The following is a 14416-nucleotide window of genomic DNA, read 5'->3' as shown; positions in this document are numbered from 1 at the left end:
ATTAGGGTTATCTAACAAGGAAACCCTAATTTGGATGCTTAAGCCCTAAGCAACCCATGGGCTCCTTCCTTAAAGGCCTTGGGACGATTTCTAATGGGTTTCCCCATAGAATTCGTCCACCCCTTTAATATGGAGTCCATTAGCTCAATATTCAACTATCATACAATTGACAGTTCAAGTCCCTTAAGTTTAATTAATGTCTTTTAGTCACAAACTTAATTCCTATTAATTCTTGACTAATATTAATTAAACAATATGATTTATCCTTTAATATATTATTCTCATAATATATTAATAAATCATATTTAATCCTTTCTCTCCATAATTCATCCTATCAAGTTGCTTTGGTGAAGGCAACCCAAAAGGACCATGCACCATCAGGTCAAGTACATACCAAAATAGTTATGGACTTAGACACTAATCCAACAATTATTAACTTGAAAAATTATGTATGAATTTTATATTATTAATATATAAATATTTTATTTTTATTTCAATTTTTTGGATATTTCAATTTTTACCACATGGAATTATAATGTGAATTTATACATATGGATGTTGGATGAGCAATAGTCATAATAAAAAATGTTTTTGTCTACAATTTGTTTATGGCCACACTTATTTGAAATAATCTTTAATTACAACAATATTTTTTCCATAGTTTTCTTAAATCGATGTGACTAAAAACTCGTTAAACAATATTTTATGTGACTAAATAATAGCTACATGCACACTAATAATAAACTCAGGTGGTCGTTGGATGGTCGTTGGATGCGATAGTCACAATCAAAAAAACAATTTTGTGTCTACAAAGGGTATATGGTCACACCAATTCGACATAATGTTTGATTACAACAACACTTTTGCCACGTTTTTCATAAATGATGTGACTAAAAACTCAATAAATAATAGTCACGAGTACACTAACAATAAACTTATGTGGTCATTGCATGAACAATATTCACAACCAAAAAACGTGTGTGTTTCTACAAATCGTTTATAGTCGCACCTATTCGACATAATTTTTATTACAACAACCCATCTGCCATGTTTTTCTCAAATCGATGTGACTAAAGACTTTATAATCAATCTTTTATGTAACTGAATAATAGCCACAACCGCACTAACAATAAACTCATGTGGTCGTTGGATGAGCAATAGTCACAATCAAAAAATGTTTGTCTACAAATTGTTTATGGCCACACCTATTCAACATAATGTTTGATTATAACAACCCTTTTACCACGTTTTTCTTAAATCGATTTGACTAAAAACTCAATAAACAATCTTGTATGTGACTAAATAATAGCTATAGCCACACTAACAATAAGCTCATATGGCGGTTGTATAAGAAAAAGTCACAATCAATAAATGCTTGTGTGTCTAGAAAACGACTATAGCCACACTTAATGGACGAAATCCTTGATAACAACTAGAAATGTGGGTACCCTTTAGCCACACTTTTATGATACAGACACACTTTTCTAGTTGCTATGACCATTGAATTTTAATGTGGCCGTATGATACCTAATAATACACGGCCTTTGGTTACACTTCACCTATAAAAAGAACATGTGTAACGCCCAATTCTGGTATGTATTTTCACTTCTAAAATTTGAGATTTATGGTTGGCCACGACGTGATGAAGGGGTTACATTGACGTGGCAACCTTGCATGAAACGCATGTTCACTTTGGATCCCACGACGTGGCATGATGCTTGCCACGACGTTGGGGCAGCAGATGTGCAAAACACTAATTTTTGGGCTCAATGCCCTATTTAAGGAAAGTGATGGCTATGGCTTCCATCACCCCCAAAACACTCTTGTTAAACCCTATCCCCCCTTTTGAATTTTTGGTTCATTTTGGTGTTCTTGGTACATTTTGAAGAAAGAAGAAGAAGGTTTTGGTGCAAGGATCAAGCAAGAAACTCTTCTCCATCCTTGGAATCATTCTCTAGACCATTTGTAGGGCTTCAAGTTCCTATCTTAATGATTCTTTCTTTGTAGATCTAGCTTCCCTTGAATGTTTTAGTCCATAAATAGAGTTTGTATGTTGGGATGAGACAAAGTTTGCAACTTGGTGGCTCACCTAGTTCCTTTGAGCCTTATTGTAACATCCCGAGTTCGGAACAAGAAGTGAAGAGTGCTAAGTGTAAATGAAGGAAGGGACTCGACGAGTGGGTACGCTTACTCGCCGAGTCGGAGCGGGTTTGAATCGCGAATCAAGTGACCAACTCGCTGAGCAGGAAGTTGGACTCGATGAGTTGGTGCTGGAATGAGAAAGCCCTAATCTTAGGGTTTACACTAGGGATGAGCATATGGACCGGGGAACCAGCCGGAACCGGAACCGACACCGGAACTGGAACCCGATGGAACCGGTCGGGCTGGGACCGGGACGTTATTTTTGTGGATTTTTGGAACCGGGAACCGATAGGAACCGGAACCGATATAACCAAAACCGGTAGAACCGGCAAAAACCGATAGAACCGGTAAAAACCGGAACCATATGATGCTATTTTTCGAGGACCGGTTCCAACATTTGAAGACACGACAAGAACCGGTAGGAACCGGGAACCGGTAGAACCGCCGGGCCGGTTCGGTTCTTGATTTTGGCCGAAGCCGGTTCCCGGTTCCGGTCCGGTTCGGTCCTTTTGCTCATCCCTAGTTTACACCCTATTTAAAGGACTTTATGTCCTTCTCCCAGCCTCCTAATCCCCCTGAGAGTTCCAGAAACCCTAACCTTCGTGTGAGACTTCATTATTGAGGAGATTGGAGCTTGGAAGAGGAAATTAGTGGGAAAGAGCTTGAGGAATTAAAGGCTTGCTGCAAAGGAGGGGTGTAGATCCGAAATCTATTTCAGTTGGAGCACATATTGGAGGTAATAATTTGTTGCTTGGACTCTTTGGTATCTAGATCTATTATCATTTGAGATTTGGGGCATTTTTGGTATGATTAAGAGTTATTTCGAGTTAGAGGCTTAGATCCGAGGTTTCTACTTCAGATCTAGGCTTGTTATGGTCCATAATGTCATAAAGTTTCAGTCTTTGAGTTGTTGGTGAAGCCCATTTGTCTAAAACCCAAACCCTAGCGTGTTTTAGGCCTAAATCTCCATGGTTTCACGTAAAGTTCACAACTTTATGTGGGGGTTAGATTGTAGAGGGGTGGATCTATGGATTTGAGCCTCTGCATGGCTCGAATATCTTCTGAATGGGTTGAGAACTGGAGAGAATCGGTGAGTCACATGGGTGTACTCGATGAGTTGTATGAACATGTGCATGGACTCGGTGAGTTGGAAGAACAGCTCAGCGAGTCTGATGAAGATTGCCTTGGACTCGGCAGGTCTGTTCTTGGACTCGGCGAGTATGGTCGTGGAACCCTAACCTTTTCTGGTTAAGTCGTGAATCGGTGAGTCGAGGGATGACTCAGTGAGTTGAGTAGGATGGGACTCGATGATTGTTGGACTCGACAAGTCTTGGGGTGACTTGGCGAGTTGAGCCGTGATATGGGAGTTTCTAAGTATAGGGACTCGACGAGTCAACGGGTTGACTCGCCGAGTCTCCCCTTAAAATTAGGGTTTTTCTTTCCTTTCTTGGCCTTCAAAACTTTGGGTGTTACATACATGCTCCTTAGTACCCTAAGGATTCGTGCTTGAGTTGCATACATATGTGATGCTTTCAGTAATACGACCCCAATACTACCTTCCACACCAACCTATAGTCACCCCAAGCCCTCCTCCTAGGATTCCAATTCACAAGTATCCTGCATTTCACAAACATCCAACTACCCTCTCATTAGTCTCCCCATATACTCATCTAGATATCTCTCCTAGATTGCCCTTCGTCTCAATTTCTCTATAAGAACTCCTGCTAGATACTCATACTCAGCACATACTCAAGGTAAATAACACTTAGCAACAATTCCTAGGCTAATGCATCACAAAGTAGGCAACTCTAGCCCTAAAATATGAAATACCTAGCCTATCCTCCAACATGCATCTCTAACATATCATAAATATCTCATAACACAAATAAGTGAGGGTATTTTGGGAAATCACCGTTGGGCTCTAGCTGATTGTACACACCGCTCCACTCATTTTCTCTTGAAACTCCTTCTCATTTTAGAAAATCATTTCTTTTTGAAAATCTTTCTCAAATCCTCAGTCTAAGTCCAGACACACCCGAACGTACATCTGAATCCCTCAAACCAAGGCTCTAATACCAACTTGTAACACCGTAAATTCTCAACAAATTTTTTGTTTAAAAATCACATTAATTTAGTAACATAATCGCAAAACTCCAAAATATCAAATTATCAAACACATGTTCATAAGTTGTTTTAAAAACATAATCCAGGATCCTCCAAAGCAAATCTTCCACTCATGTGTGTACAATCAAGCCGACGCCTTCCTGCGATCCTCGTAAGTACTTAAAACACATATCACATAACACGGTAAGCACGAAGCTTAGTGAGTTCCCCAAAATACCACACATAACTAGTTAGCCTCTCATGACAATGATCGAATAAGACCCTCCGGTCAATGTGTCTTAGTGGGACCCTCTAGTCCCACAACTCGAGTGGACCCTCTAGTCCTAACTCAACAGGCTTAGAATATTACATAACAGGAATCGCAAGACATAAAGTAGGATATCACAATACTCAATATAAACACATAAGACCCTCAGGTTACACAAGGATTAACACTCTAGGTAAGTATAGTGAGAAGACTCACCTCGTAAGCAAGCAAGTAAATAACCTTGTACACGAATTTCGACCTAGCCTCTACCTAACACATAAGATAATTATTTTTAATTAACACTTAAATCACAACTCTAAGTTATTCTCTCAACTCATGGAATGGGTAAAAGACTATTTTACCCCTCTATGGTCCTTATAATCCCTGACAGGACCAAACCCTGAAAGTCAACCGAAGTTAACACTCCAGTCAATTATTCATGTTGACTCAAGTCGTCGAGTGCACCCACGTGACTCGTCGAATTCCTCTGTTTATCTCAGAAGTATCGCGAAAGTCCAACTCAACTCGCCGAGTTGACTCCTTAACTCGTCGAGTTATCACGTGTCCAGACTCATAAGGGAAAACCCCAACCGACTCGTCGAGTCATCTCATCGACCCGTCGAGTCCCTTAAGTCCACATTCTTATTCAGACGCTTTAAGGTTGAAATGCTACTCCATACTCTGGATCTATCCTCCTAAGGCTCGGATATCACGTAAAGCTTGCAACTTTACGTTTATGCATGGCATTTTGGCTCAATAATGCCAAATCAAAACGCTAACAAAGGTTAGTTGCACAAGATCTTGTCTCTAGCTCAATAAACTCGGGTCTTTGGACTCACAAAGTCTCATACAGTCCAGATCTGAGGTTTCCAACCTCAAACTATGCTCAAATGCCTAAAAGACACAAAAGAATGGGAGAAAAACCCTAAAACTCCTAAGATGAGATCTAGCCAAAAGAAATGGACAAGATGAGAACTTTATACCTCCACACAGAAGCTGATGCAAGAAAAACAACAGATATACAACCCTTCTTCGATCCAATTCACGTTTCCCTCCTACCTTATTCAAAGAAGTACACAAGAATGCTCAAAATAGCCACCCATTCTCTTCAAAATGGATGGGACAGGTTTAGGGTTTCTCTCAGGCTCTCACATGACAAGTGGTGGCGGAAATGAGGGCCTAGGGTCCTTTAAATAGGACCCAACTCCGTGAAATTAGGGTTTTCTGTCACACCCCCGAACCAGACGGCGGAAACGTCCGAGGGCTGTTGTGACTCAATTGAATACCATCACAATGAATATATATGAAACATAACATCATTCATCACCATGCATTGAAATAGTACAACTGGTAGTGTTTACATTTAGTACATTGTTTCATAACATTACATTCCCAAAAAGTAGATTGTTCGATACTAGTTAAACAAACAACAAGACATCACTGAGTACATTTTTCCCTTCAATTTACCTGTTACCTGAGAATACAAGTATTTTGAAAAACGTCAACATATGAAATGTTGGTGAGTTCATAAGTAATGTTTGAAATATAATGTTTTGTATTGTTTTGAAAACCACCAGAAAATCCGATATTTTCTGAAAAGAGTATTGTGTAAAAAGTGTGAAGATCCGTAAGTATGCTTGTTTGTTTCTATAAATGTAAAAGAAATTGTTAGACTTGGTATGCATCTTGTAGGTGTATGAATTGAAAACCCTAGGAAAACCCGATGTTTTCCTAATACTTTGAATTACGCGTTTTATATTTTGTTATACCGTTGTGACGTGTGTATTCGATAATTCCAGGTGACATTGGATTAATTATGGATTGTGAATTGTTATAAACATGCATTAATGAAAATGACTAGTTTACAACTATACAAACGATCCCTTAGGCGTCGTCCGTACTATTCACTTAATCCAACCACCCTAACTTCTCATAGTCCCACAACCGAGGAGAAAAGAGGGTGCGAATCCCCCGCTATTTCCATAAGTCGTTCAAGGCTATCGTGAATGCGAAAGGCCCTTGGCCCGACTCGGATTTGTGAATTTTCGACTTTGCTAGCAGTACCAAAAGACCCTTGGGGACCAACAGCACAAAAGCCATTGAAAGTCCTTTTACATGGAATTAGGTCATATAAGACCCAACAACATGTAAGCGAGTTTCCTTCAGGCCTAAAGATCATGTCATTGGGCTAGCTAGGCCCAACAAGCACGATTTGAAACTTTCGGGCCCAAAGATGGTGTATCAACATCTGGTGAATTCCCGCGTGTGTATTGACTTCCCGTAATTTCAGCGTGTGTATTGTAGTATCGTCGTGTATAGATTTTTGATTCATTATTGATTCGAGACCGAATCAATTCGTTTGGTAACGATTTTTGGTGTTGAAGGTGTATTATGTTTCGTCAGTAGTCATGGTACTAGTATTTCATCATGACAGATTTATTGTTTAAAACATTAGAATTTTACTTTTTTGCAGCCCCTTTCTTTTGGATAAATTTACACTTTTGACCCTTTGTATAAAAGAATTTCCATTTTAGTCCTTAAACCATTTTTCTTGACACTTTAGTATCAAAACTTGTTGAAAAGGTATTTTTTAGCTCAAATTTATTTGAAAAACAGTTTTAGTCCCTCAGAATGAAGTTTTCTCGGCTGAAACCTCTATTTTAGCAATTTTTACACTTTTGGCCCAAAATAGAAATTTTTTGCATCTTTGGTCACTTTTAAATATGAAAAGTATTTTTAACCCTTGAAATGGACTTGGAGCACTAGTAGTCCCCTGTTTTACAGAAAAGTATAGTTTCAGCGCCTCTAATTTGAAAATCTCGCAATTTGGGCTTTATTGGGCCGAAAAATTCATTTTTGGCCCATTATGCTTAAAAATTCACATTTTAATCCTTCAAAAGAGTAAATTTCAAGAAAATACATTTTTGAAACTGTTTTGACTCATCTCAACCATCAGAATTTGCATTTTGTCATTTTGGGCCCTTTGAATTTATATTTTCAACATTTTGAGCCCAAAAATGGGTTTTTAGCCCAAAAATGTTCATATTAACCAACTTGGTTATTTTTCTAGAAATGATTTGTGTGTAATAATATGATTTATATTTGTTTCATACAACCTAATGTAAATCTCGGTTTTAAGGACTTTTTGACTAGATCCAACACCACAATCACATAAGAACATATATATAAACATAGAAATTACACAAGGCATACATATACTCATAGATCTACACATTTGCTTGTATTCCCCCCCCCCCCCACCCTCACAAAACTTATAAAAACCGAAAAATAGGGGGTATGAAGCTCACCTTGAGTTGGATTTCGGTTTTGGAGGAGTTTGGAAGAAGTTTGATGTTGTTTTCGACTCTAGCAACTTCTTGAGGAGGTTTTCGAACTTAGATGGTTCTAGGGAGTTAGACCATAAATTTACATGAGTTAAGATGAGATGTTTGATATAACAAGGAACCTAGATCATAGATTTAAGTATAAACTTACCTTAGATGATGATTCTTGTGGAAAATCTCTTTGAAAAGCTCTTAAGTCTCGAAAATTAGATGAAGAAAGGTGAGGGTGTTCCTTGAGAGAGTTTGCTACACAAAAAGTGGATGAAGTGTGTGTGTTTGGGAGCTCTCGGCCGAGAATCAAGAAGAAGAAGAGAGAGAGAGTTGAAATGACTAACCTAGATGCATGTTGGTCCATGCATGGAGGTATGGGATGTATTAATGAGGTGGCAATCTCACAAGTCAACTCTTCATCCCTTGAGTTTGGGCTTGGGCCGAGATTTGGAGAGGAAAAAAAAGATTTTTGGGCTTTATTGCCCCTAAGCCCATATTAGAGTTAGGTTGAGTGATTGTTGGCCCTATAAAATATAAGTGTGATTTTTATACTTTGTTAGGCTAGTTTAGGTCAATTATGGTCCATAATGGTTCATAATATTTAATTTATTTCATTATAGGCCCAATATGGCCCAAAATGTTGAAATAAATGAAAGTGGGTCCAATTAGAGCCCATTTAAGGATTCTAAGCCCAAGATAGTCAAATTGGAAGCTTATTGGTCCATTGGGCCCAATAAGGAAGTCCTAGTCCAAAATGGACCTAAACAAGAACTTCTAGTGTTTCCTATTCGCTTGTTGACTATTTGTTATGCTTGTATGGTGTATTTGATTGCAAATTTTGATGTCATAAAGTAAGCATCATACATGCTCTTAAGTTTTTGATTCAAAATTTTACTTATGTGTTGTAGTTACAAGGCACACAATTTCTAGTTGTGACATTTTCACTCGCAGCACTAACTCGCCGAGTTGGCACACCGACTCACCGAGTTGATCATTAAACCCATGTGGCCAATCCGTCTCTACTCGACGGGTTGGGACATCAACTCGTCGAGTTGCTCAGTCAACTCATGAGAATATAAATATTAAATTATTATACCTGGGAGTCGGGATGTTACAGTATCAAGAATTTGTATCGCATTATGAAATGCTTTCAAATCTCTTACGGCTTAAAGGTAAATTTCTATAAATCAAGATTTCTTGGAGTTGAAGTATCTAATAGGGAAGTTCAGAGTATGACGAGAGTGTTCGGTTGTTGGGAATGAGCATTTCCTTTCACTTATTTAGGGGTACCTATTGGTGCTAATATGTCCTTATTGAAAAATTGGAAACCTATTCTTGAAAAATCCAGAAACAAATTGTCGGTTTATAAAGCAAAGTCCATATCCTTCAAGGGGCGCGTTACCCTAATAAAATCAGTCCTTAACAGTCTCCCAACATGTAACAACTCAAATTTTCAAACCAATTTTTCATTTTTAAAATATAATTATTTCCATTCAAACAAGGCATAAATAGTTTAAGTATTATGTCAATTACAAATATTCAAATTCCCAAGATCATAAAAGCATTCTTCAGTGTGTATCGATCACGCCGGCGCCTTCCCACGGTCCTCGCTAGTGCCTGAAACACATACATAACATCTGTAAGCATAAATGCTTAGTGAGTTCCCCAATATACAACTTACGCACATACACCTTTCCAGACCCTGACCTTTCGGTCATCAACACTACGCCTTCCGGCCCATAACATATTCGCCTTCCGGCCCATAACATATTGCCTTCCGGCCCACATAACATACATAGCACATATAACAAATATCTTACCACATATAGCATACATATTACATATCATACCTGACCTTCCGGTCACACAGTCAAACCCTTCCGGGTGCAGTATAGTGAGAAGACTCACCTCGTGAATGCTGAAAGCTAGCAAATCCTGAAATCACTCGTGCACAATCCGACGAGCTACAACCTCCCTATAACATCACATATCTCATTAACACATATACCTTCTAAGTGTGACTATCCCTAAGAAGTCAGACTTAGGTCAACTCTGGTCAACGGTCAACGGTCAACTCGACCGGACTCGGCGAGTACCATGGCGACTCGGCGAGTCTAGACGTCCTCCAACTCTCTGGGATTCCCTATCCACTCGTCGAGTATCCTCCTTGACCCGACGAGTTACTCCTGGAAGAATCGCGGGGCCACCCCGACTCAACTCGCCGAGTCTGAAGAACGACTCGACGAGTCCCAGTTAATCTTCAAGCTACTCGCCGAGTCTGCTCATCGAACTCGGCGAGTCCATGCCATGCAACCGCTCAAACTGCATCCCAAGGTCAGAACTGCTTCGACCATTCCTAGGTCTGGCCTTCCTAGAATGATCTACCACGTGAAGTCCTCATTTCAGTGCTCATGATACACCATGTGATTCATAATTTACATTTTGACCTAAGGCATAAGGATTCCAATCCAAAACCTTCATCAACTCCCGAATTGCATAGACATGGGACATTCTGGACCTCCAAGGGTCTCAATACAGGTTTACACTCGTTTAGGGAACTAGGGTCACAGTCAATCTAATCACACAAGGGTTCCATAAACCCTAAATTCATAAATTCATCAATATAGCAGAGCATACACGAATTCTTACCTGGATGATGTATTCTCTGTGTCCCCAATCCTCAGAATGTGACCCCCTTGCTGCTCCCTTAGCCAATCTCTTCTCTTCCTTGCACAATCACTCTTCTATAATCAATAATGGCCTATGATCCTTGCTCCAGATGCACCCAATCGATTTAGGGTTCTTCTCAGAAGGCTAAAATGAATAATGACGGCCAATAAGTCTCCTTTATACGTCCCAAACCTGAACGGTTAGGGTTTTCGCTAAACAGCGTCGACTCGCCGAGTCCATATCTGGACTCGTCGAGTCCAGTCGCGATCCCGCGACCAAGTCTGCGATCCTACTCGGCGAGTCTAGGCTCCAACTCGCCGAGTCCCCTCTTAAATCACCCCAAAACATAATATTAATAATACCTGAGATTTCGGGCTGTTACAACTCTCCCCCACTAGGATTAGACTTCGCCCTCGAAGTCTCACTCTGCAAATAGTTCCGGATGCTGCTCCCGCATCTCACATTCCGGCTCCCAAGTCATTTCCGATCCCTTACGGTGTTGCCACTGAACCAACACCAGAGGTACCTCCTTGTTCCTCAGAACCTTGATCTTCCGATCCCTGATGGTCACTGGTCTCTCAGCGTAATTCAGGCTCGCATCCACCTGGATATCCTCCAATGGAACCACTGCCGACTCATCGGCTATGCATTTCCTTAATTGCGACACATGAAACGTGTCGTGGATCTGTCCCAACTCCGCTGGCAACTCCAACCGATAGGCTACCCGACCTATCCTTGCAATCACACGAAATGGCCCAATATACCGGGGCCCCAACTTGCCCCTCTTCCTGAATCGAATCACTCCTTTCCAAGAAGAGACCTTCAGGAGGACGAAGTCGCCGACTTGAAACTCAAGCTCGGATCGGCGCCTGTCTGCATAACTCTTCTGTCGGCTCTGGGCGGTCAATAACCTCTGTCTAACTTGTTGAATCTGGTCTGTCGTCTGAAGTACGATCTCTGTACTACCCATCACTCTCTGTCCCACCTCTCCCCAGCAAATGGGGGTCCAACACCTCCTACCATACAACAGCTCAAAAGGTGGCATACCAATGCTCGAATGATGGCTGTTGTTGTAGGAAAACTCTGCTAAGGGTAAATACGCATCCCAGCTACCCCCGAAGTCTAATACACATGCTCGAAGCATGTCCTCCAGCGTCTGAATCGTCCGCTCGCTCTGACCGTCTGTCTGGGGATGGTATGCGGTACTAAAATGCAATTTAGTACCCAGCTCCTCATGAAATTTCTTCCAGAACCTGGAAGTGAAACGCACATCACGGTCTGAAACAATCGAAATCGGTACCCCATGCCGAGATACCACCTCTCTCACATATGTCTCCGCCAACTTCTCCGCTGAGGAACTCTCACTGATGGCAAGGAAGTGTGCACTCTTCGTCAACCTATCCACAATCACCCAAATTGCATCAACTCCCCTGGCAGTCTTCGGCAATTTGGTGATGAAATCCATAGTGATCTGTTCCCACTTCCACTCGGGAATCTCCAATGGCTGTAATTTGCCATGCGGTCTCTGGTGCTCGGCCTTAACCCTACGGCAGGTCAGGCACCTCTCAACGAACCATGCGACGTCCCTCTTCATACAGGGCCACCAATACTCTTTCCTCAAGTCCAAATACATCTTCGTAGCACCGGGATGGATCGAGAATTTCGATCTATGAGCCTCTTCCATCAAAGTAATACGTGTACCGCCCACGAACGGTACCCAAATCCGGCCCTGAAACGTCATAAGCCCTCGACCATCCCGAACGAACTCTGAAATTAACCCCACAACCCGCTCTTTCTTCTGCATTTCTGGTCGCACCGCTTCGGCCTGTGCCCCACGAATAGCATCCAATACAGGGGTCATCACAGTCAGTCTCAAGCATACCTCTCGCAATGGAGTGCTCTCCGTCTTGCGGCTCAACGCGTCGGCTACCACATTAGCCTTACCTGGGTGGTACAGGATCTCACAATCATAATCCTTGACCACATCCAGCCACCTCCTCTGACGCATATTTAGGTTGGGCTGATCCATCAAATACTTCAAGCTCTTATGGTCCGTATAGATCGTACATCGAACCCCATACAGGTAGTGACGCCAAATCTTGAGAGCGAACACTACTGCTCCCAACTCTAAATCATGCGTGGGGTATCTCGCCTCATGAGGCTTTAGCTGCCTCGACGCATATGCTATCACATGACCCCTCTGCATCAACACTGCACCCAGTCCCGAAATCGAAGCGTCACAATATACTACAAAATCTTCCATCCCTTCCGGGAGAGCCAATACCGGGGCTTCGCACAACCTTTGGCGAAGTGTCTCAAAGGAGGTCTGCTGCTCGGGCCCCCATGAGAATGCAACACCCTTCCGGGTCAATCTGGTGAGTGGCACTGCGATCTTGGAGAAATCCTTGATGAATCTCCGATAATACCCTGCCAACCCAAGGAAGCTCCTGATCTCAAAAGGTGACTTCGGCACCTCCCAACTCATCACCGCCTCAACCTTGGCCGGATCGACCAATATCCCTTTCTGATTGACAACATGTCCTAGAAATTGGACCTCCCGCAGCCAGAAGTCACATTTGGAGAACTTCGCATAAAGCTTCTCCGACCTCAATACCTCGAGGACCTCCCTCAAATGCTCCTCATGCTGCTCTCTAGATCTAGAATACACCAGAATGTCGTCGATAAATACAATCACTGACCGATCCAACATCGGTCTGCATACCCTATTCATGAGATCCATGAACACCCCCGGGGCATTGGTGAGCCCGAAAGGCATCACCACGAACTCATAATGCCCATATCGCGTCCTAAACGTTGTCTTCTGTACATCCCCATCCCGTACTCTCACCTGATGGTACCCTGACCTCAGATCGATCTTGGAAAACCAAGACGCTCCCTGCAACTGATCGAATAAATCATCGATCCTCGGTAACGGGTAACGGTTCTTGACCGTCAACTTGTTCAACTCCCGGTAATCAATACACATCCGGTGTGAACCATCCTTCTTCTTGACGAACAGAATAGGTGCTCCCCACGGCGAGCTGCTCGGCCGAATGAATCCCTTCCCCAGCAACTCCTGGAGCTGCGAGGACAACTCTTGCATTTCTGGAGGTGCAAGACGATAAGGCACCTTAGCAATAGGTGCTGCCCCCGGAACCAGGTCAATACCAAACTCTACTTGCCTCACAGGAGGTACTCCCGGCAACTCCTCGGGGAAAACATCTGAAAACTCGCGCACCACAGGAACCTCCTCAACTGATTTCGGTCTCTCGGTAACCTCCCGCGTATCCGTCACATACGCCACAAAACCCTTACAGCCCTGCTGTAGACACTGCCTCGCCCTAGCGGCCGAACAAAAAGCTGATCCCGAACGGGTACCCTCGCCATACACCGAAAGAACTCCTCCACTATGGTCTCGTATAGTCACCAACTGACGCTCACAGTCGATGACAGCGCCGAATCGGCTCAACCAGTCCATGCCCACGATGACACAGACGTCACCCATTGCAATAGGAATCAGGTCAATCGGAAACCCAACCCCGAAAATCTCTAGCACACATCCCCGAAGAACCTCCGTGGCATAAATCGATTTCTCGTCAGCTATAGAAACTCTCAAAGGCCGACTCAAAGACTCACGATTAACGCTGATATGCTGACTAAAGGCTAAAGATACAAAGGACCTACTCGCACCCGAGTCAAATAACACTAAGGCAGGCACAGAGTTCACAAGGAAAGTACCTACGCATATAATAACATAAGCATAACATCTCGACATCAAAATAAATACATGAATTACAACATACCTGCCACAACATCGGGCGCAGCGCGGACCTCCTCCGCAGTCAACTGAAAGGCTCTCCCACGAGCCCTCGGGGCCTCGACCTTCACCGGTCGAGTC

This window comes from Lactuca serriola, chromosome 1, assembly GCF_051521515.1.
Source record: "Lactuca serriola cultivar US96UC23 chromosome 1, Lser_US96UC23_V15, whole genome shotgun sequence".
Lineage (NCBI taxonomy): Eukaryota > Viridiplantae > Streptophyta > Magnoliopsida > Asterales > Asteraceae > Lactuca > Lactuca serriola.
Note: the sequence above shows the minus strand (reverse complement) of the source record.